Below are 20,976 nucleotides of genomic sequence, written 5' to 3' on the forward strand. Positions count from 1 at the left end.
TGGAGTCGACAATGGCGTATTCTGGTCCGCAGTGCTCCGAGTGCTGACAGAAACCGTGGTTTTTCCCCAGAGCGCGTGTTATTTCAGCGCTAGCCCCGCGGGCGCTCCGGCTGATGCACTCGCGAACGACGGCTGCCTGACACAATGCCCGCCAGTTCAGTCGGTTTCCGCCGGTCGCAGCCGGCGCGGTGAGTTCGCTGTTTATTCCCCAGTCGGGTTGTTCGTAAAGCAAACACGGCTGCCGGTCGATACAGACCGAGCGTAATTACGCTGACCGCAGAAGGAAGAAGGGTCGCCGATGCAGCCAGCACGTCCATACGGCACCAGACTAGGGCGTTGGGCCCGCCACACAGGCGCCACTACGTACGGCGTTTCCTCCTGGTCGCTACCGGGTTTAGTACAACTGCAGCCAGAGGCTGGTTACTAGGGGTCAGAAATAACGACTGTACACTCGCTTTAATGTCGTCTCTGAAATAGACGTCTCAGTACTTTCTGAGACTCGACCGCTGACCATTTAACAAAAACCTCATTCCCTTTAGTCACTGTAGGAAGGCGATTATTATGTACGAATAGAATGACTGATTAGTTACCACTGAAATATATAGGTTGTTTCCGGAAGAGCGTGCAAAAATTTAACAGGACATGGAGGACGCTCCACTGACAAATATGAGGTAGGGAACCTGTGGTCGGAGAAGTCAGCTTAAGGAGATAACAGGTATAAAATCACATTACTCTTTACCTTTTTATTTACGTTATTTAACTGCCAAACCAGATGGCAGTCATAAGAGTCGCGGGGCGTGAATGGGAAGCAGTGGTGGTGAAGTGAGTGAGACAGGGTTGTAACTTATCACCAGTTTATTCGATCTCTATCCTGAGCAAGAAGTAAAGGAAACTAAAGAAAAATTTGGAGTAGGAATTAAAATCCACGGAGAAGAAGTAAAAACATTGAGTTTTGCCGATGGCATTATAATTCTGTCAGATACAGCAAAGGACCTGGAAGAGCAGCTGAACGAAATGGACAGTGTCTTTAAAGGAGGATATAAGATGAACATCAACAAAAGTGGAATGTAGTTGAATTAAATCTGGTAATGTTGAGGGTACTAGGTTAGGAAATGAGACACTTGAAGTAGTAAATGGGTTTTGTTATTTGAGGAGCAAAATAACTAACGATGCTCGGAGTAGAGAGGATATAAAATGTTGACTGACTATGGCAAGGAAATCGTTTCTGAAGAAGAGAAATCTGTTAACATCGAGTATTGATTTAAGTGTCAGGAAGACTTTTCTGAAAGTATATGTATATATTGTAGCCATGTATGGAAGTGCAACATGGACGATAAGCAGTTTAGATAAGAAGAGACTAGAATTTTTCGAAACGTGGTGCTACGGAAGGATGCTCAAGATTAGATAGTTAGATCAAGTAACTAATAAGGAGGTACTGAATAGAATTGGGGGGAAGAGGAATTTGTGGTATAGGGCTAAATGGTTCAAATGGCTCTGAGCACTATGGGAGTCAACTGCTGAGGTCATTAGTCCCCTAGAACTTAGAACTAGTTAAACCTAACTAACCTAAGGACATCACACACATCCATGCCCGAGGCAGGATCCGAACCCTCGACCGTAGCGGTCTCGCGGTTCCAGACTGCAGCGCCAGAACCGCGCGGCCACTTCGGCCGGCTGTGGTATAGGGATCGGTTGATAGAATATGCTCTGAGGCATCAAGAGATCAACAGTTTAGTACTACAGGGAAACGTGGAGAGTAAAATTCGTAGAGGGAGACCAACCGATGAATACGCTAAGCAGATTCAGAAAGATGTAAGTTGCAGCAGTTATTCGGAGTCGAAGAGGCTTGCACAGGATAGAGATGCTTGGAGAACTACATGAAACCAGTCTCTGGATTTAAGACCACAACAAGAACAACTGCAAATACCATCACTGACATAATAAACCTACCATTTCCAGTGCATCTTACAAAACGTGCTAAAACTGACGGCCATCAACCTCAATGCAAGCATGACATCCGCAGACTAGATTCTGAGGCACCCTGACAAATATCCCTGGTGTGGTCCTCATATTGCCAGGTCCCACGTTTCTTCTTTCCAATGAACCAGTCTCCCGCATTCGTCGATCGAGAGAAACAGAGAGAAATAAACACTCGTCGTGACGGATGATGCCTGTTCGGAATTCGTTCTCTGTACAGACTGAAAACAGCGAGAGCATTGCAATGTACTTCACCACATACAAGGTGCACGTTAGTGAGTTTTGCCAAACTGGACCGGTAGTGCTGCATCGTACTGCACTGTACGTCACTGAGTAGCACTGAGTAATCAGTGGGTCTGTCGTTGATTCATAGCACACTATGTCATGGGACAATGTAAATACATTATAACAGAGCTGTCAGAGACAGCAAAGGACTTGGAAGAGCAGTTGAATGGAATGGACAGTGTCTTGAGAGGAGTGTATAAGATGAACATCAACAAAAGCAAAACGAGGATAATGGAATGTAGTCGAATTAAGTCGGGTGATGCTGAGGGAATTAGATTAGGAAATGAGACACTTAAAGTAGTGAAGGAGTTTTGCTATTTGGGGAGCAAAATAACTGATGATTGTCGAAGTAGAGAGGATATAAAATGTAGACTGGCAATGATAAGGAAAGCGTTTCTGAAGAAGAGAAATTTGTTAACATCGAGTGTAGATTCAAGTGTCAGGAAGTCTTTTCTGAAAGTATTTGTATGGAGTGTAGCCATGTATGGAAGTGAAAGATGGACGATAAATAGTTTAGACAAGAAGAGAATAGAAGCTTTCGAAATGTGGTGCTACAGAAGAATGCTGAAGATTAGATGGGTAGATCACATAACTAATGAGGAAGTATTGAATAGGATTGGGGAGAAGAGAATTTTGTGGCGCAACTTGACCAGGAGAAGGGATCGGTTGGTACGACATGTTCTGAGGCATCAAGGGATCACCAATTTAGTACTTGAGGGCAGCATGGAGGAAAAAAATCGTAGAGGGAGACCAAGAAATAAATACACTAAGCAGATTCAGAAGGATGTAGGTTGCAGTAGGTACTGGGAGATGAAGAAGCTTGCACAGGATAGAGTAGCATGGAGAGCTGCATCAGACCAGTCTCAGGACTGCAGACCTTAACGACTACATATAACAGAGCCATCTTATGGGCCGGCCTGGGTGGCCGAGCGGACCTGGCGCTACAGTCTGCAACCGCGCGACCGCTACGGTCTCAGGTTCGAATCCTGCTTCGGGCGTGGATGTGTGTGACGTCCTTAGGTTAGTTAGGTTTAAGTAGTTCTAAGTTCTAGGGGACTGATGACCTCAGAAGTTAAGTCCCATAGTGTTCAGTGCCATTTGAACCACCTTATGGACAAATAAAGTAATCGAAACCTGCGGCGTGACTTCCTAGTAATGTGGCTCATCTTCCCTGTTTCCTTGCAGAAAATAAAGAATGTACATTAAAATAAACAGCACACTACGTGTAAACTTGTACGAACGTTAATTGTAAATAAGCTGGAAAACAATAATGCAAGACAAAGCAGTAGAGAAATATACAGGGTTATTACAAATGATTGAAGCGATTTCACAGCTCTACAATAACATTATTATTTGAGATATTTTCACAATGCTTTGCACACACATACAAAAACTCAAAAAGTTTTTTTAGGCATTCACAAATGTTCGATATGTGCCCATTTAGTGATTCGGCAGACATCAAGCCGATAATTAAGTTCCTCCCACACTCCAGCATGTCCCCATCAATGAGTTCGAAACGGTAAGGCTTCTGCTTTAGCCTTTTCCGTAAGATTTTCCAAACCGTCGTCTGTGGTACTTTTAGCTCCCTGCTTGCTTTATTCGTCGACTTCCGCGGGCTACGCGTGAAACATGCCCGCACGCGTTCAACCGTTTCTTCGCTCACTGCAGGCCGACCCGTTGATCTCTCCTTACAGAGGCATCCAGAAGCTTTAAACTGCGCATACCATCGCCGAATGGAGTTAGCAGTTGGTGGATCTTTGTTGAATTTCGTCCTGAAGTGTCGTTGCACTGTTATGACTGACTGATGTGAGTGCATTTCAAGCACGACATACGCTTTCTCGTCTCCTGTCGCCATTTTGTCTCACTGCGCTCTCGAGCGCCCTGGCGGCAGAAACCTGAAGTGCGGCTTCAGCCGAACAAAACTTTATGAGTTTTTCTACGTATCTGTAGTGTGTCGTGACCATATGTCAATGAATGGAGCTACAGTGAATTTATGAAATCGCTTCAATCATTAGTAATAGCCCTGTACTTCCATATCGCCTTAAGCTGGCTTCTCCGACCCTAGGTTGCAAACCTCAAATTATGCAGTGGAGCATTCTCCATGTCCTTTTACATTTTTGCACGCTCTTACGGAAACAGCCTGTATATGTATATATGTCGAAAGAATGGAATCGTAACACCAAAAAATTATTAATGTAAAGGAATTTGGGGAATAAAATTATCGAGTAACATATTTAAGCGAGTAACATTGAAAAAACTCCCGGGTTCGATTCCCGGCGGTGTCAGGGATTTACTCTGCCTCGTGATGACTGGGTGTTGTGTGATGTCCCTAGGTTAGTTAGGTTTAAGTAAGTCTAAGTTCTAGGGGACTGATGACCATAGATGTTAAGTCCCATAGTGCTGAGAGCCATTTTGAAGAATCACAAGTTAATGTAAGCGCGATACATGCCATGAGTGACGGTAACTCAATAACCAATGTAACCGTCAGAATGTTGAATGCAAGTATGCAAACATGCTTGTGTTATACAGGTGCCGGATGTTAGTTTGTGAGACGGAGTTCCATGCCTGTAGCACAGGGTCAGTACAAGGACGATTAGTGCTGTTTATAGATGACGCTGGAGTTTTCGTCAGATGATGTCCCATATGTGCTCGATTGGAGACACGTTTGGTGATCCAACAGGCCAAAGAAATATGTCGACACTGTACAGCATGGTGCGTTACAACAGAGGTATGAGGACGAGCGTTAAATTGTTGGAAAACACTCCCTGAAATGCTGTTCATGAACGCCTGCACAACAGATCGAACCAGCAGACTGACTTACAAATTTGCAGCCACGGTGAGTGCGGTACCCACGACAGTGCTCTTGCTGTCATACGAAATCGCAAACAGACCACCACTCCATGTATATGTGTCTGGCATGCAGACAGGTTGGCTGCAGTCCCCCATCGGCCTCCTTCTAACCAACATATGGCCATAACTGGAACCGAGGCAGAACCAGCTTTCATCAGAAAACACAAGAGACCTCCACCTTGCCCTCCAGCGAGTTCTCGCTTGACACCACTGAGGTCTCAAATGGCCGTGGTTTGGGGCCAGCGGTATGCACGCTACAGTGCGTCTCGCTTGGAGATGTCCTTGAAGTAACCGATTTGTCAAACGCCCAACACGATGGTCTCCCATCTGGGTAGTGCCACATGGGCGTCCGGAGTATTGTCTGCTTACGACCGTGCGTTCTCGCGACCACCGCTGCCAGCAATCGCGTACAGTGGCTACATTCCTGACAAGTCTTTGTCAACTGTCGTACAAGGAACACCCAGCTTCTCTAAGCCCCATTACACGACCTCGTTCAAACTCGGTGTGGTGTTGCTAATGGCGTCCTTGTCATGTTAAAGGCATTCTTGACTAATCTCATCTCACCACGTCCAGTCTCAAAGGTAACTAACCCTTGCGACTGTTATGGCGTGCATTTAAAGTAAACCTGATATGCACAGTGGCGCGAAATTTTGATCAGACATCTTCTTTCAGATGTGGGAACACGCTTACCGATTATTGTTTATGTCACCCAATTGCTTCTTGATGTTTCTATTTTTTTCGTTTATACTATACAGTCACATTAATGTGACGAGCGGCTAAGTTAGACGTCAGTGTGCAATAATCAGTCGTAGAGGGCAGGTGGAAGTCCTAGCAGTGGAGGGTTTATAAAGCGTCTCAGGGGGACGCGGAAAACAGTGCGGTCGTTGTAATGCGGAAACGTAGCGATTTATCTGACACCCAAAAGGACGTGACCACTGGCTTTTAGGCCAAGGGCGGAAGAATTTCCGAAACGGCTGAGGTTAGAAACCGTTCACACGCCGCCGTGGTTAAAGAATACGGTGCATGTCAAAATGGCGCTGTCTAAAATTTGCGCCGAAGAAACAGTGGTGCTCCACGGGCCGTCGTTCACAGGGGTGAATGACAGCTGCGGAGATTTCTACGTACGAACAGACACGCAACTGTAGAGCAACTGACTGCCTAGATGAATGAACGCGCTACCAACTATGTTTCCGCAACGGCCGTTCAGCGAATGTTGCTGAATATGGAGCGCCGAATCAGGCACCTGGTTCATGCACCCATGGTGACTGCTGTTCATTGGCGAGGCGACGAAAGTGTGAATTAGCACGCCAATAAATCAACTGGAGGACCAATGAGTGGCGACAGGTGGCCTTCCAGATGAATCACGTTTAATGTCCCAATGGACTCATGGCCGTTGATATGTACGGTGTGAAACGTCTGAGAGTAAACACCCCACCACAATTAAGATGTACTTAATATTTTGTGGCATTCCGTGGGTTATCTCGTCATTTTGGAAGGCACAACAAAAGTTGCAGCTATTCTTTGGGTACATATTCACTTCTACTCAAGGTAGGTTTCTCCTTGGAGTTACAGCATCTACGAGCTGGGTAATGCAACGTGTTATACAGTACGTGCGTGGTTCGAAGAGTTTGCCCTACTCCCCCAGCCACCAAACTCCCCGGATTTAAACGGAACCTAGAGCGGATAGTACACGCTATGGATGCTCGGCAACGAAACCCAGCGCAGCTAGCGACGGCCACGGCACTTACATATAAAAACAGCGGTATGCGACTCACGTCCATAAATGTGTATAAAGCCATCCATTTCGTTATGACTGCGGCCAGGTGGATATGACGTGTCATCCTGGTGAGTCCACAGCTCGTGGACTAGTGGCTAACGTTGCTGCCTATGGAACACGGGGTCCCGGATTCGATTCCCGGGCGGTTAGGGGATTTTCTCTGCCCGGGGCTGGGCGTTTGTCTTGCCGTCATATTTCAACATCATCATCATTCGTAACAGAGGGAAGGCAGCATTGTGTAAAAATTGGACTGTATGAAAACTGGGACTTTGCACGGGCGCTGATGACCGCGCAGTTGGGCGCCTCACAAACCAAACGTCATCATCCCGTCCTGGTAGGGGACAGATCTGACAGTTTCTCGTGGCCCCAGCCACGCTGCTCCACGGTCGCTACGCCATCCCAGCAGCCTCTTGTGCGGCGCTATCGTAACCGCAATAGCGCGTGTAATTCTGCCTCTGTGCTCGACCCAAACCATCATTTATCTCAGTTTATAACATGTCGTGGTACAAATTGACCTAAAGTGGCCTCTAGATTTCAATGCATGCAACCTTTAACATAACACTCGTACTGGGTCCGTTTATACACTCTACAGGTAACCACAGCACTAGACATGCAGTGACAAATGGCACACCTTGGGTCTCCATGCCAGGTGGAACTGAGATCTGTCTGCCTTGCTCGTCGATGATGATTTACCACTTTCTGAATTGTTGCTATGATTTTGTCTTTACTACAACTTCAATACTCGTCTTCGTCATTTGCGTCTTGTGTTCAGCACAGATTTCGTAGCTTCCTGTGGACACTACGAAGGGTACACTACCTTAGTGGATGTTTTCTGGCACAATAAATGTTTATAAACTGATCGACATTAAACAGTCGTAAGACCGGTACTCATACTCGGGACGAAAGCCTTTCGCCGGCCGGAGTGGCTGAGCGGTTAAAGGCGCTACAGTCTGGAACCGCACGACCGCTACGGTCGCAGGTTCGAATCCTGCCTCGGGCATGGATGGGTGTGATGTCCTTAGGTTAGTTAGGTTTAAGTAGTTCTAAGTTCTAGGGGACTGATGACCACAGCAGTTGAGTCCCATAATGCTCAGAGCCATTTGAACGAAAGCCTTTCAAATCCCCATCCACCAAACCATATATACGCCTTCCACGAATTGCCTAAAATCGTTTAAGACGAATGACGTGAAGCTTCCATTAAGAGAACATTACCGATCGCTTCGCCAATAAGAGCTAGTGTTAGATTTGTAATCACCTCTTCGTCGAGTGCCCTTTAAGCTGCAGTCATCCTTTCCAAAGGATTAAACAGTCTCTTAGAAATTTAAGAACTACCAGCTGCTTTTCCAAGACAACATAGTTCCAGGAAAAGGGTCGTAATAAATGTCTGAGAGTAGAGAGATAGAGAGAGAGAAAGAGCCTTAATAAACTTTTCGGGTAGCTTTAAGCGAAATTAATACCGCATCCAATCATTTAGCAAACGCAAAGCCGGCTTCTGCCGCAGTAATCTCGACTGCCTCCTTAATTACAATGTCCAATAAGTTTTGCGCATGATCCAGGATGCTGGTGCTTAGTATTTTATATCGTGGCCACAGATGAAGCAGTGTTTGGCTACAGCTGAATCAGTAGGAAGGGGCGCAGCAAAGGATGCAAAGGGTGCGGCCCGCACCGTGTACCAGCTCCTTGGGACTGACAAACCTTTCCAGATTCTGTGGCACGAGTTGTAAACTTTTTTTTTTCGTTTTTTCATTCCTGACATGGGTGAGCAACTAGCGAGCTTATGAACAGGGCCTGACCCTTATGCATGCATACGCGTACTGTACCGCTGAAATATAGCGTGTAAGCATAAATAATCTCTCACAGTACTAGAGACAATGATGTCAGATCTTAGTTTGATATATTTTTCCTGAGCAGAGGGCATTGTTAACATAGCCTCGTGCTGACATTATTTTGTTCTAATTGGAGATTTCGGAATGTAAAATACAGAAAAGCCAGTCTGTAAGCGTACTGTCATATCGCTGGCTTGCTTGCGGAGTATCTTTGCTGGCAGCACGGTTTGCAGAGTCGACCATGGGACATGGAACTGTTATGTTATGTTGTGTTGTGGGTAGCTCTGCATGTGAGAGGCACTGTTAGTATGGAAGTTGAAGTGTAGCTGCGCGTGCTATTACAGTAAAGAGATGAAATATGGGAGTGATTCAGAGGAAAGTGCGTAATGTGTAGTTAAAATCGAGCAGTGCCACCGATACCGTATTTGTGTATCCTCTCGTTGCGTGTCGCTCACAGCATCAGTCGCCCGTGCCGTGTTCGGTCTCTTAGAATGAACTAAGTAAACATTAGTTACCATAAAAGAGTGCAATCAAGTGCCAGTGTCTTGAGGCGAGCGTGAGAACATGCGTATGGTCATCGCGTTTCCGCATCCTCAACAATCTGCCGCGCTGCGACGGTTACGCGCACGCTCGTATAATTGAGAAATGTAAACAGTAAATTAACTTTATGAGCAGTGTTATATCATTACTAGTGTTAAGGAGGACTGACACTAGATACAGGGCGTTTCAAAAATGACCGGTATATTTGAAACGGCAGTAAAAACTAAACGAGCAGCGATAGAAATACACCGTTTGTTGCAATATGCTTGGGACAACAATACATTTTCAGGCGGACAAACTTTCGAAATTACAGTAGTTACAATTTTCAACAACAGATGGCGCTGCAAGTGATATGAAAGATATAGAAGACAACGCAGTCTTTGGGTGCCCCATTCTGTACGTCGTCTTTCTGCTGTAAGCGTGTGCTGTTCACAACGTGCAAGTGTGCTGTGGACAACATGGTTTATTCCTTAGAACAGAGGATTTTTCTGGTGTTGGAATTCCACCGCCTAGAACACAGTGTTGTTGCAACAAGACGAAGTTTTCAACGGAGGTTTAATGTAACCAAAGGACCGAAAAGCGATACAATAAAGGATCTGTTTGAAAAATTTCAACGGACTGGGAACGTGACGGATGAACGTGCTGGAAAGGTAAAGCGACCGCGTACGGCAACCACAGAGGGCAACGCGCAGCTAGTGCAGCAGGTGATCCAACAGCGGCCTCGGGTTTCCGTTCGCCGTGTTGCAGCTGCGGTCCAAATGACGCCAACGTCCACGTATCGTCTCATGCACCAGAGTTTACACCTCTATCCATACAAAATTCAAACGTGGCAACCCCTCAGCGCCGCTACCATTGCTGCACAAGAGACATTCGCTAACGATATAGTGCACAGGATTGATGACGGCGATATGCATGTGGGCAGCATTTGGTTTACTGACAAAGCTTATTTGTACCTGGACGGCTTCGTCAATAAACAGAACTGGTGCATATGGGGAACCGAAAAGCCCCATGTTGCAGTCCCATCGTCCCTGCATCCTCAAAAAGTACTGGTCTGAGCCGCCATTTCTTCCAAAGGAATCATTGGCCCATTTTTCAGATCCGAAACGATTACTGCATCACGCTATCTGGGCATTCTTCGTGAATTTGTGGCGGTACAAACTACCTTAGACGACACTGCGAACACCTTGTGGTTTATGCAAGATGGTGCCCGGCCACATCGCACGGCCGACGTCTTTAATTTCCTGAATGAATATTTCGATGATCGTGTGATTGCTTTGGGCTATCCGAAACATACAGGAGGCGGCGTGGATTGACCTCCCTATTCGCCAGACATGACCCCCTGTGACTTCTTTCTGTGGGGACACTTGAAAGACCAGGTGTACCGCCAGAATCCAGAAACAAATGAACAGCTGAAGCAGTACATCTCATCTGCATGTGAAGCCATTCCGCCAGACACGTTTTCAAAGGTTTCGGGTAATTTCATTCAGAGACTACGCCATATTATTGCTACGCATGGTGGATATGTGGAAAATATCGTACTATAGAGTTTCCCAGACCGCAGCGCCATCTGTTGTTGAAAATTGTAACTACTGTAATTTCTAAAGTTTGTCTGCCTGAAAATGTACTGTTGTCCCAAGCATATTGCAACAAACGGTGTATTTCTATCGCTCCTCGTTTAGTTTTTATTGCCGTTTCAAATATACCGGCCATTTTTGAAACACCCTGTATCTGTATGTGTGAAGCGCGTGAGAACTTTCGTGCGATCATTTGGCTTCTGCATCATTAACAATCACCCGCGTCTTGTCGGTTACGCGTACGCTCGTCCAAGTGATACTGTGGACAGATAATCATCAGGATTGTTAACTGGGATAAACATTTACGACTTAAGAGTGCAAACAGTGCAACCTGTGATTTTCATATCGTCTCAGAATATAGATATTCATACCAGACATAGGACACTGTTGTGCTTAACGTTGAGTGGCTGCCATAAACCCGCTTGCATAATTAGATAAATAATTTCAAGCAAACCAGCAGCAGTGTGGAGGAAAACAAAACGACGGCCGCGGGATTATCAGGTACGTGGTGTGAACAGGGCGCACGGTCAAAGAGAGAAACAAGTTTAAGGGTCCCCCACCCATATGTACCCCCGGGCGTGTTACATGTCCTTTATTAGAAAAGGTACGGTGGTCGTAAAAAATGCTGTGAAATGTGTAGCTGAATACGTGTAGTGGTGTTTGTATATTAAATCACAGTTTCCCTCAATACCAGGTACTGTATTCTATCCTATGTATTCATGACAAAAGCACGACTTTTCAGTTGCCAAATCATCTAACTGTTACGGCACGTTCTTGGATCCAGTGCTCTTTCCAGAACTGTTTTAGGTTCTTTAATTGTGTAATTCAAATGAATAGTAGTCGCTTCGGATCAGTGTGGCCCGAGACGATGTTTTTGGCGAATGCTGATATTCTCAACTCAGGCACATACATCGGATCAATGAAATCATTCACTATGTTCACACGGGAAACATTAAAGTAAAGGAGTAATTTATACGTTATTTTCAGCAAAATGGGAAGAAAATCGTCAACATAATGAAATATATTTTAATGAACGGAATGGTTTGTATAACCCAATGTGCTTTTACAATAGCTGGAGTTCATTCAGGAGTTGAAGCAAGCATTTGGGGATATAATCATAAGGCATTGTTCGTACCCTGTGCAAACTACTATCCCAGTCTGTGTGGAATACACGCTTTTGCAATAGTTCCGTTATGTGTGACTTTCCTGTGACCTCACAAAATTTGTATTACTTGTTTACCTCAGCTCCTACACATGATCCATCTGAAAGACGTTGGAGTCACAGTTAAGAGACTTACAGATGCACGATGGAATGCTAATAAGCCCGTTTTCCAGTGCCTTAAAAGGATTATTGATGTCATTTAACAACATTCTGGTTCTTTGGTTATCTTTGAAACCTGAGGAGCAATTCAATCTCTGTTGTTGGCATTGTGTGACGTCTCATTTTTGTGTTGTCTGTATTTATGACCACTGTCTTCGAAAAAGCCGACGATGCTCAAAAGTATTTATAAATCCTCGGCGTCAGCTTCAGAATGTGTATTACGAACATAATAAATATAAAGCTCTTTCTGAAAGACAGGAAAAATTATCTTGTTCACGATGAACTTCGATCTGCAAAGGACACATGTGATTAGGTGACATTGTAGGAAAAGATGAACATAGAGTAGAAGGAAATGATACTTCGATAAAAGGCTGCATACAAGGCGCTGAATTTGTTCCAGGATCTAAGAAAGTCAGAACGCATCGACTGGTTCCTACAAGAAATCGACATATGTTCCAAAACCATGGAACAAATATCAGGTTCAAAATTCCTGACAGATTAAAACTGTGTGCCGGACATAGATCGACCTCGGCACATTTGCCTTTCACGGGCAAATCCTCGACCAATACATTTTTTCTTGTGTTTTTTTTTTAAAAAAAAGGGGGAAGGGGATCGTGGATCCATCTCCAAATCTAATTATGTTTAATAGTTCACTCTCCGCAAGTAAAAGACTCTAAAATCAAACCTATTCCTGCTTTTCACCTATCCCTCTTCAGGCATTTCCCCTAACTACTCCCAACACTCCTCAAATTCTCGCAAGGCGATAGGCTCCACGGCCTATAATATACTTTTAGTTATTTATTAATTTTTTACTTACATGATAACTAGTAAATTTGTACTAATAAAAGTGCTATAAAACAAAATGTTACAATAAAAATGTGATTCAATTCATAAAGGAAAATAACTCTGTATCTGCTAGCGCTACTTCAGCTAAAAGGTACTTCATTCAAGAAACAACGCAACTGGGGTTTCCTCGTCCACTGTCACTGGCGTTTTCGGTTTCCAAGGTGCCATCTAAAATATTTATAGCAGACTGAGGCTGCAGTGCTAATGCCTCAATGAATGCAGCTTTCTCTGAATCAGCTCAAAAATGGCTCTGAGCACTATGGGACTTAACATCTTTGGTCATCAGTCCCCTAGAACTTAGAACTACTTAAACCTAACTAACCGAAGGACATCACACAACACCCAGTCATCACGAGGCAGAGAAAATCCCTGACCCCTCCAGGAATCGAACCCGGGAACACGGGCGCGGGAAGCGAGAACACTACCGCACGACCACGAGCTGCGGACCTGAATCAGCTATTCGCTTTTCTATCTAGTTGCAGTTCAGGGCATTCTGTTCTCGATGTGATGCTGCACGGTACTTTACACTGAGCCTGCCACTCCACCCTATTTGGGGCGACTGGAGGGGGGGGGGTGGAGGAAGGGGGGATTATGAAAACACTACGTGAATAATGTACAAAAAGCGTAAGGTACCTCGATGTGCATTCAAGGGCGTTGTGAGCGTTTCGCAAGTGCCACTAATAATCAGGCTCCACTTCCCCCCAACCACCGAAGATGTATTCGATGGTAAGCGCTTCATATTTAGAGATGGGCAGAAAGTTGTGATGTATCGTTTTCCACACTCTTGGCCAATATACAACTGGATCTTGGTTTGCACCATGTTACGTGGAACTGCCCTCAGAAGGGTTGTGCAAAAATCTTTAGCCTTAGGCGAGCACGTTGTGTTGAGACCCGGAGCCACATAGCTGCCTTACAAAATGAATGCTGACACATGGGATAGCTGTGTCGTGACGTGAGCGACCCACACCGGTGGGACGTGAGAGACCGGCATCAGTACGTCCAATATACGACGATGAGGGAGGCGTTTTGACTGGTCCACCGTTCCCACAGATGTTTCCTATAAAGGATAGCCGCCCATGATCGGGCGCTAACAACTCCCAGCCCTCCATCACGGAGAGGGAGGGTGACAGTCTCATATCATAAATCAAATATGGTTCAAATGGTTCAAAGGGCTCTGAGCACTATGCGACTTAACTTCTGAGGTCATCAGTCGCCTAGAACTTAGAACTACTTAAACGTAACTAACCTAAGGACATCACACACATCCATGCCCGAGGCAGGATTCGAACCTGCGACCGTAGCGCTCGCTCGGCTCCAGACTGTAGCGCCTAGAACCGCACGGACAATTCAAATATGTATCCTGTGGATAGCAAATAACGAAGGGCCACCTGAAGTCCGCGACATATCGTCGCAGGTAGAGGTGGGAGGAGGGGGGGGGGGGGGGGCAGGAACTGTGCCACGTAATTCAGTTTTGATGCCACGTGGAGGTTCAGGTAGCCCACACGTTACAGCTGGTTCAAGTCTCAGAACAGGTTGTGGCGCACCATCGCGAGTAAAATCAGTAGTAAACGTCGATAGTTTGCCTTCCTAAAAGTGAATCCCAAATGTCTCAGTTCGGTAACTGGCGGAAGGGGTGTGGTGAGACAGCTCCCGAGACCGCACCTCATGTTCAGCGCCGCTGGCTTATTGATGTGCAGAAGACTGTCCAAAGCCCGTCCATATCACTCGATCCAGTTTAGTACGCTGTCGCCTGCATCGACCGAATAAACCAGCAGTAGCAGGCCGGCAGCGTACGCTGCATATCGGAAGGTGATGTCCCACATGGCAATGCCGAATACCCTGTGGTTGAGACCGCCGCGGAGTGTCTCGAGAGCCACTACATAAAGGTAGAGAGAAAGGTGGCAACTTGTTATACAGGGTGTTACAAAAAGGTACGGCCAAACTTTCAGGAAACATTTCTCACACACAAATAAAGAAAACATGTCATGTGGACATGTGTCCGGAAACGCTTAATTTCCATGTTAGAGCTCATTTCAGTTTCGTCAGTATGTACTGTACTTCCTCGATTCACCGCCAGTTGGCCCAATTGAAGGAAGGTAAAGTTGACTTCTGTGCTAGTGTTGACATGCGACTCATTGCTCTACAGTACTAGCATCAAGCACATCAGTATGTAGCATCAACAGGTTAGTGTTCATCACGAACGTGGTTTTGCAGTCAGTGCAATGTTTACAAATGTGAAGTTGGCAGATGCCCATTTGATGTATGGATTAGCCCGGGGCAATAGCCGTGGCGCGGTACGTTTGCATTCAGACAGATTTCCAGAACGAAGGTGTTCCGACAGGAAGACGCTCGAAGCAATTGATCGGCGTCTTAGGGAGCACGGAACATTCCAGCCTGTGACTCGCAACTGGGCAAGACCTAGAACGACGAGGACACCTGCAATAGACGAGGCAATTCTTCGTGCAGTTGACGATAACCCTAATGTAAGGGTCAGAGAAGTTGCTGCTGTACAAGGTAACGTTAACCACGTCACTGTATGGAGAGTGCTACGGGAGAACCAGTTGTTTCCGTACCATGTACAGCGTGTGCAGCCACTAACAGCAGCTGATTGGCCTCCACGGGTACACTTCTGCGAATGGTTCATCCAACAATGTGTCAATTCTCATTTCAGTCCAAATGTTCTCTTTACGGATGAGGCTTCATTCCAACGTGATCAAATTGTAAATTTTCACAACCAACATGTGTGGGCTGACGAGAATACGCACGCAATTGTGCAATCACGTCATCAACACAGATTTTCTGTGAACGTTTCGGCAGGCATTGTTGGTGATGTCTTGATTGCGCCCCATATTCTTACACCTACGCTCAATGGAGCACGTTATCATGATTTCATACGGGATACTCTACCTGTGCTGCTAGAACATGTGGCTTTACAAGTACGACACAACATGTGGTTCATGCACGCTGGAGCTCCTGCTCATTTCAGTCGAAGTGTTCGTACGCTTCTCAACAACAGATTCGGTGACCGATGGAGTAGTAGAGGCGGACCAATTCCGTGGCCTCCACGCTCTCTTGACTTCAACCCTCTTGATTTTCATTTATGGGGGCATTTGAAAGCTCTTGTCTACAAAACCCCGGTACCAAATGTAGAGACTCTTCGTGCTCGTATTGTGGACGGCTGTGATACAATACGCCATTCTCCAGGGCTGCATCAGCGCATCAGGGATTCCATGCGACGGAGGGTGGATGCATGTATCCTCGCTAACGGAGGACATTTTGAACATTTCCTGTAACGAACGTTCTGTTGCTGTGTGTTTCCATTCTATGTGATTTGAAGAGAAGTAATAGAATTAGCTCTAACATGGAAAGTAAGCGTTTCCGGACACATGTGCACATAACATATTTTCTTTCTTTGTGTGTGAGGAATGCTTCCTGAAAGTTTGGCCGTACCTTTTTGTAACACGCTGTACAGATCTTTTGATGGGTTTTGGGCCCACCGTCCATCCGTTGACGTGCATCTAAGAGCTAGCTGCTGTCAGAAGTGCCCACAGGGTGTCGATGTGCCTCGGGGGTGAGGAATCCCATACTGCCCATCACCTGTTGAAGGAAGTTACAGTGCACTCTATCGATGGCCCGATTGAAATCAATGGAGACCATCGCCGCCCGCAGGCTGCACGCCGAGGCGTTGCTGTTAAGTCGCTGCAGTCTCCGGTGGCCACCTCTATGTTGATGTCTTTTCTGGATCGAGAATCACTGACTTTTAATATTTCAATTGATCAAATTGGGCTTCAGAGAGTGGTAGCTGGAGAGCTCTATTGATCATGTACCGGAATACTATCATTTTGTGGGCTGTGGGGTGACAAGAGGCGTTGTGGATAGTAGTATGTGTTGCGGTAGGCTTTCGATAAATTTCAAACTGATATCTATTATTCTTTATTCTAATGGTAAGGTCTAAGAAATTTATGCAGTCATACGTTTGCTGTTCAGTTGTGAATTTTATGTTTTCATGGGAGTTGTTGAGTAGCTGGTTCAACTCACTGATGGCATCATTAGTGCCTTTGATTAAAATGATTGTATCATTTACATATCTGTAGTAGTAGATGATATTTTTGAGGTGGTGACTGGAATTCAGGATTTTGTCTTCTAAGTTGCTTATAAAAATTCCAGCTAGGAATCCGGAAGTTTTTGAGCCCATTGCCAGACGATCTGTTTGTTTGTAGATTTTATTGATAATTTAAAATAATTATGTGAAAGTGTGAATTCAAGACGCCCATTAGCTCAGTAATGTGAGTTGAAGGGATTTTTTTGTGTTTTTGTAGGTTGGCATTGATTATCTGTAGTGTGGGATCTATTGACACAGAGGAATAAAGGTTTTTTTATGTCAAATGAGGAAAGTGTGGCTCCAACTGGTACTTCTATGTGTCTGACCTGTTGTGTGAATTCTGTTGTGTTTCTAAGTGTTCTCTCATTATTGAAGGTGTATGCTTCTTTGAGAATTTTGAACAGCATTTTGTTGGATGTGAATGTTGGGCTGTTGGTACAGTTCACTATAAGCCTGATGGGGGTCCCTTTTTGTGTATCTTTGGTTGTGATTTAAGGCAAGGCACTTGTGGGCTCATTATTCCGATACTTCTTGCGTTTTGGATGGTGAGTAGAAAGTTGATGTTGTTTTAAATGTGTTTAATCTCTTTTTCTACTCTGGCTGTTGGATCTTTATGTATTTCTGTTATGTTGTTGTTTTGGAAGAAATCTGAAGTTTTTTCTATGTGTGTTGCTCTGTTCATTACAGCAGTTGTGCTACCCTTGTCAGCTTTTATATTATTGCATTATTCATGTTTAATTCAGTCTTAATGGTACGTGTAAGGGCTTCTTCTCTTTTTTTGTCTGCTGCAAATGGTTTTGCATTTTCCTTCTCAATAATTTCGTTAATTTTGTAGCAGCCTGCTATTCAGTCATTTTGCTTCTTAAAGGCGATGGCTGAGATATGTGTGGCACTAGGGATGAGCTTTTCTTGGTTCTTTTGGTCCAATGGAGTTTGAAAGTTGTGTTTTAGTCCTTTGCAAAGGTAGTGCCTCTTCATCTGCAGTGAATGTTATGCTTTTGTTGTTGAGGAAAGGTGTGTAGAATTTGTGTTTCCTTTGGCTGTTTTGGTTTAGTTTGGGAGGTAACTGTTGCTTTATAAGATTGGCTTGTTTTTTCTTCTGTTTAGGTTTTGTTTTCTGTACAACACCCTCCGTGTACATTCTGACTTCTTCGGTTATGGAATCATATTCTAGTCTATGAAGTAACTTTCCCACCTATAATTCTGCACTATGAAGCTGTGTGTTGATTATTTGTTTTTTAATATGAAGTTCTTTCAGTTCGTTCTTCACCCAGAGTTTTTGTGCGTTTTCCAATGTTTTCTTTGCACTTGTCATGTTCGTTTTGACGTCGATCTTGACATAATTTGGAATGACGTTATTTTTGAGATAATTTCTATTGTAGTGTGTGTCAAATGAAGACGAGATAGATAGAAAAAGTCGGTAAGTTTGCTGCAGATCATTTCAAATGTCATCGCTATAACTGTTAATACATTTATGCCACTGTGAGATAAGATAGTCAATACCTTCATGGAAAAATGTTTGTAAATTCACTACAGAACCAAGATCATACGCAATCGTGCATCCCTTGGTCCGAAGCAGACCGACAGCCACAAATGTCATTCTCCATGGTGAGGATTCATGTTACCAAGATTGTTACGAGTATGCTGCAGGACTTCCGCTGGGAAGTCCTTACTGATCCTCCATACATCCGCGATGTATACGATTTCAAAATATTTGTGCTTCTGTAGGCAACCACCAACATTTTCGCATGAAAGAACTGACCCCCTTATTTCACACTCGGATAAATGTATAACAATCGTAGTGATTACAGTTGAAGTAAAAAGACTTTACTCACTTTCTCCCACCTGTCTCATTTTCGTTTGACTGCCCCTTATGAATTCCGTAATTGTCTGTCAGTTCTTCAGAGGGCACAACAATATTCTGCTGAAAGAACTGAAAATTACAGTCGCAGCCAGTAAGAGCCAGGAGGGATCAATGTTTCTGCATAACGAGAGGCGGCGAAAGCGATACGGCACCGAATCGGACCACGTGGGCGCGTGGCAGAGACGAATGGTCCCCATTTCGCTGCTTGGGGCGGGGATCTGCAGCAGAAAGGTTTCTGCGACGGAGTGCATGGAAATGGCAGGGCGGGCACATAAATCAAAGGCACGGCAGAGGGGTGCGGGGGTGGCAGCTTATCATTGTTACGGCGTGGAGCGCGCGACGCCGCTGTCTGCAGGGGCTTCCCACCTCCCACCACCTCCCACTTGCTCGCGCCTCGGTCGCTCTCACACCGAGAAGATCCTGCAGACAAGAGAAGGACCAGCCAATACTGCGTGACAGATGAGAGCCAAAGGCAGGCGGCGTTCGCTCTCTCTATAGAGTCTTCATTACCGCTCGAGCTCCGTCGTGCGTGCGTGGAGGACCCGGACTCTCCGCCGCAAAACAAAGGGTTCAGTATCGTGCACTGTAACAAAAGGCTGGCAGATGTTTCTACAACTACGCATGTTGAAGAAAGTCAAATTCTGTATGCTGCGCGGGTAGTTTTCAACGATTTCGTGAACTGCTCATTTGCTTTCCTAGTTGAAATGCAAAATCCACAAGATTGGCGAAGTTTTACAGAGGCTCGAAACTTAGCACACACCTCAATGCAAGGTGCTTTCAATAGTTTCCATAGTGAAACTCTATGTCACAGTGAAACTCTGTCTCGAAATCCATCAGAAATCCCAAAGAGATTTTGGCCACATGAAAAATACACCACTGGCAACACGCAATCAATATCTTCACTGCTCGGTAACAATGGCGATGTTATTAAGGTCAGTGCCACTAAATCATAGTTACTAAACAGGGTTCTCCGAAACTACTGCACATAAATTTCGAGACAAGAATAACTACCAGCATGAATGACTTACAGTTAGATGTCCTTGGTGTAACGAAGCAGCTTAAGAAAGGCAAGGCCTCCAGTCCAGACTGTATACCATCCAGATGTCTTTCAGAGTATGCTGATACAATACCTCCACATTTATTAATCATATACAACCGCTTCCCATAGAAAGATCCATACCCAAATGTTGAAAATTAGCACAAGTCTCAATGGAGAGAAGTCTTCCGAAGTAAGAATGATTTCAGGTGTGCCGCAGGGGCGTGTCTTAGGACCGTTGCTATTCACAATATGTGTAAAACACCTTGTGGATAACATCGGAAGTTCACTGAGGCTTTTTGAGGATGTTGCTGTAGTATATTGAGAGGTTGAAGCAATGGAAAATTGTACTGAAATGCAGGAGGATCTGCAACGAACTAACGCATGGTGCAGGGAATGGCAATTGAGTCTTAATGTAGACAAGTGTAATGTGCTGCGAATACAGAGAAAGAAAGATCCTTTACCATTTAGCTACAATATAGCAGGTCAGCAACTGGAAGCAGTTAATTCCACAAATTATCTGGGAGTAGGCATTAGGAGTGATTTAAAATGGAATGGCCATATAAAATTAATCGTCGGTAAAGCAGATGCCAGACAGAGATTCATTGGTAGAATCCTAAGGAAATGCAGTCCGAAAACAAAGGAAGTAGGTTACAGTACATTTGTTCGTCCACTGCTTGTATTCTGTTCACCGGTGTGGGATCCGTACCAGATAGGGTTGATAGAAGAGATAGAGAAGATCCAACGGAGAGCAGCGCGCTTCGTTACAGGATCATTCAGTAATCGCGAAAGCGTTATGGAGATAATAGATAAACTCCAGTGGAAGACTCTGCAAGAGAGACACTCAATAGCTCGGTACGGGCTTTTGTTGAAGTTCGAGAACATACCTTCACCGAGGAGTCAAGCTGTATATCGCTCCCTCCTACGTATATCTCGCGAAGAGACCATGAGGATAACATCTGAGAGATTAGAGCCCAC

This window comes from Schistocerca americana, chromosome 7 (genome assembly GCF_021461395.2).
Source record: "Schistocerca americana isolate TAMUIC-IGC-003095 chromosome 7, iqSchAmer2.1, whole genome shotgun sequence".
In the NCBI taxonomy this organism is placed as follows: Eukaryota; Metazoa; Arthropoda; class Insecta; order Orthoptera; family Acrididae; genus Schistocerca; species Schistocerca americana.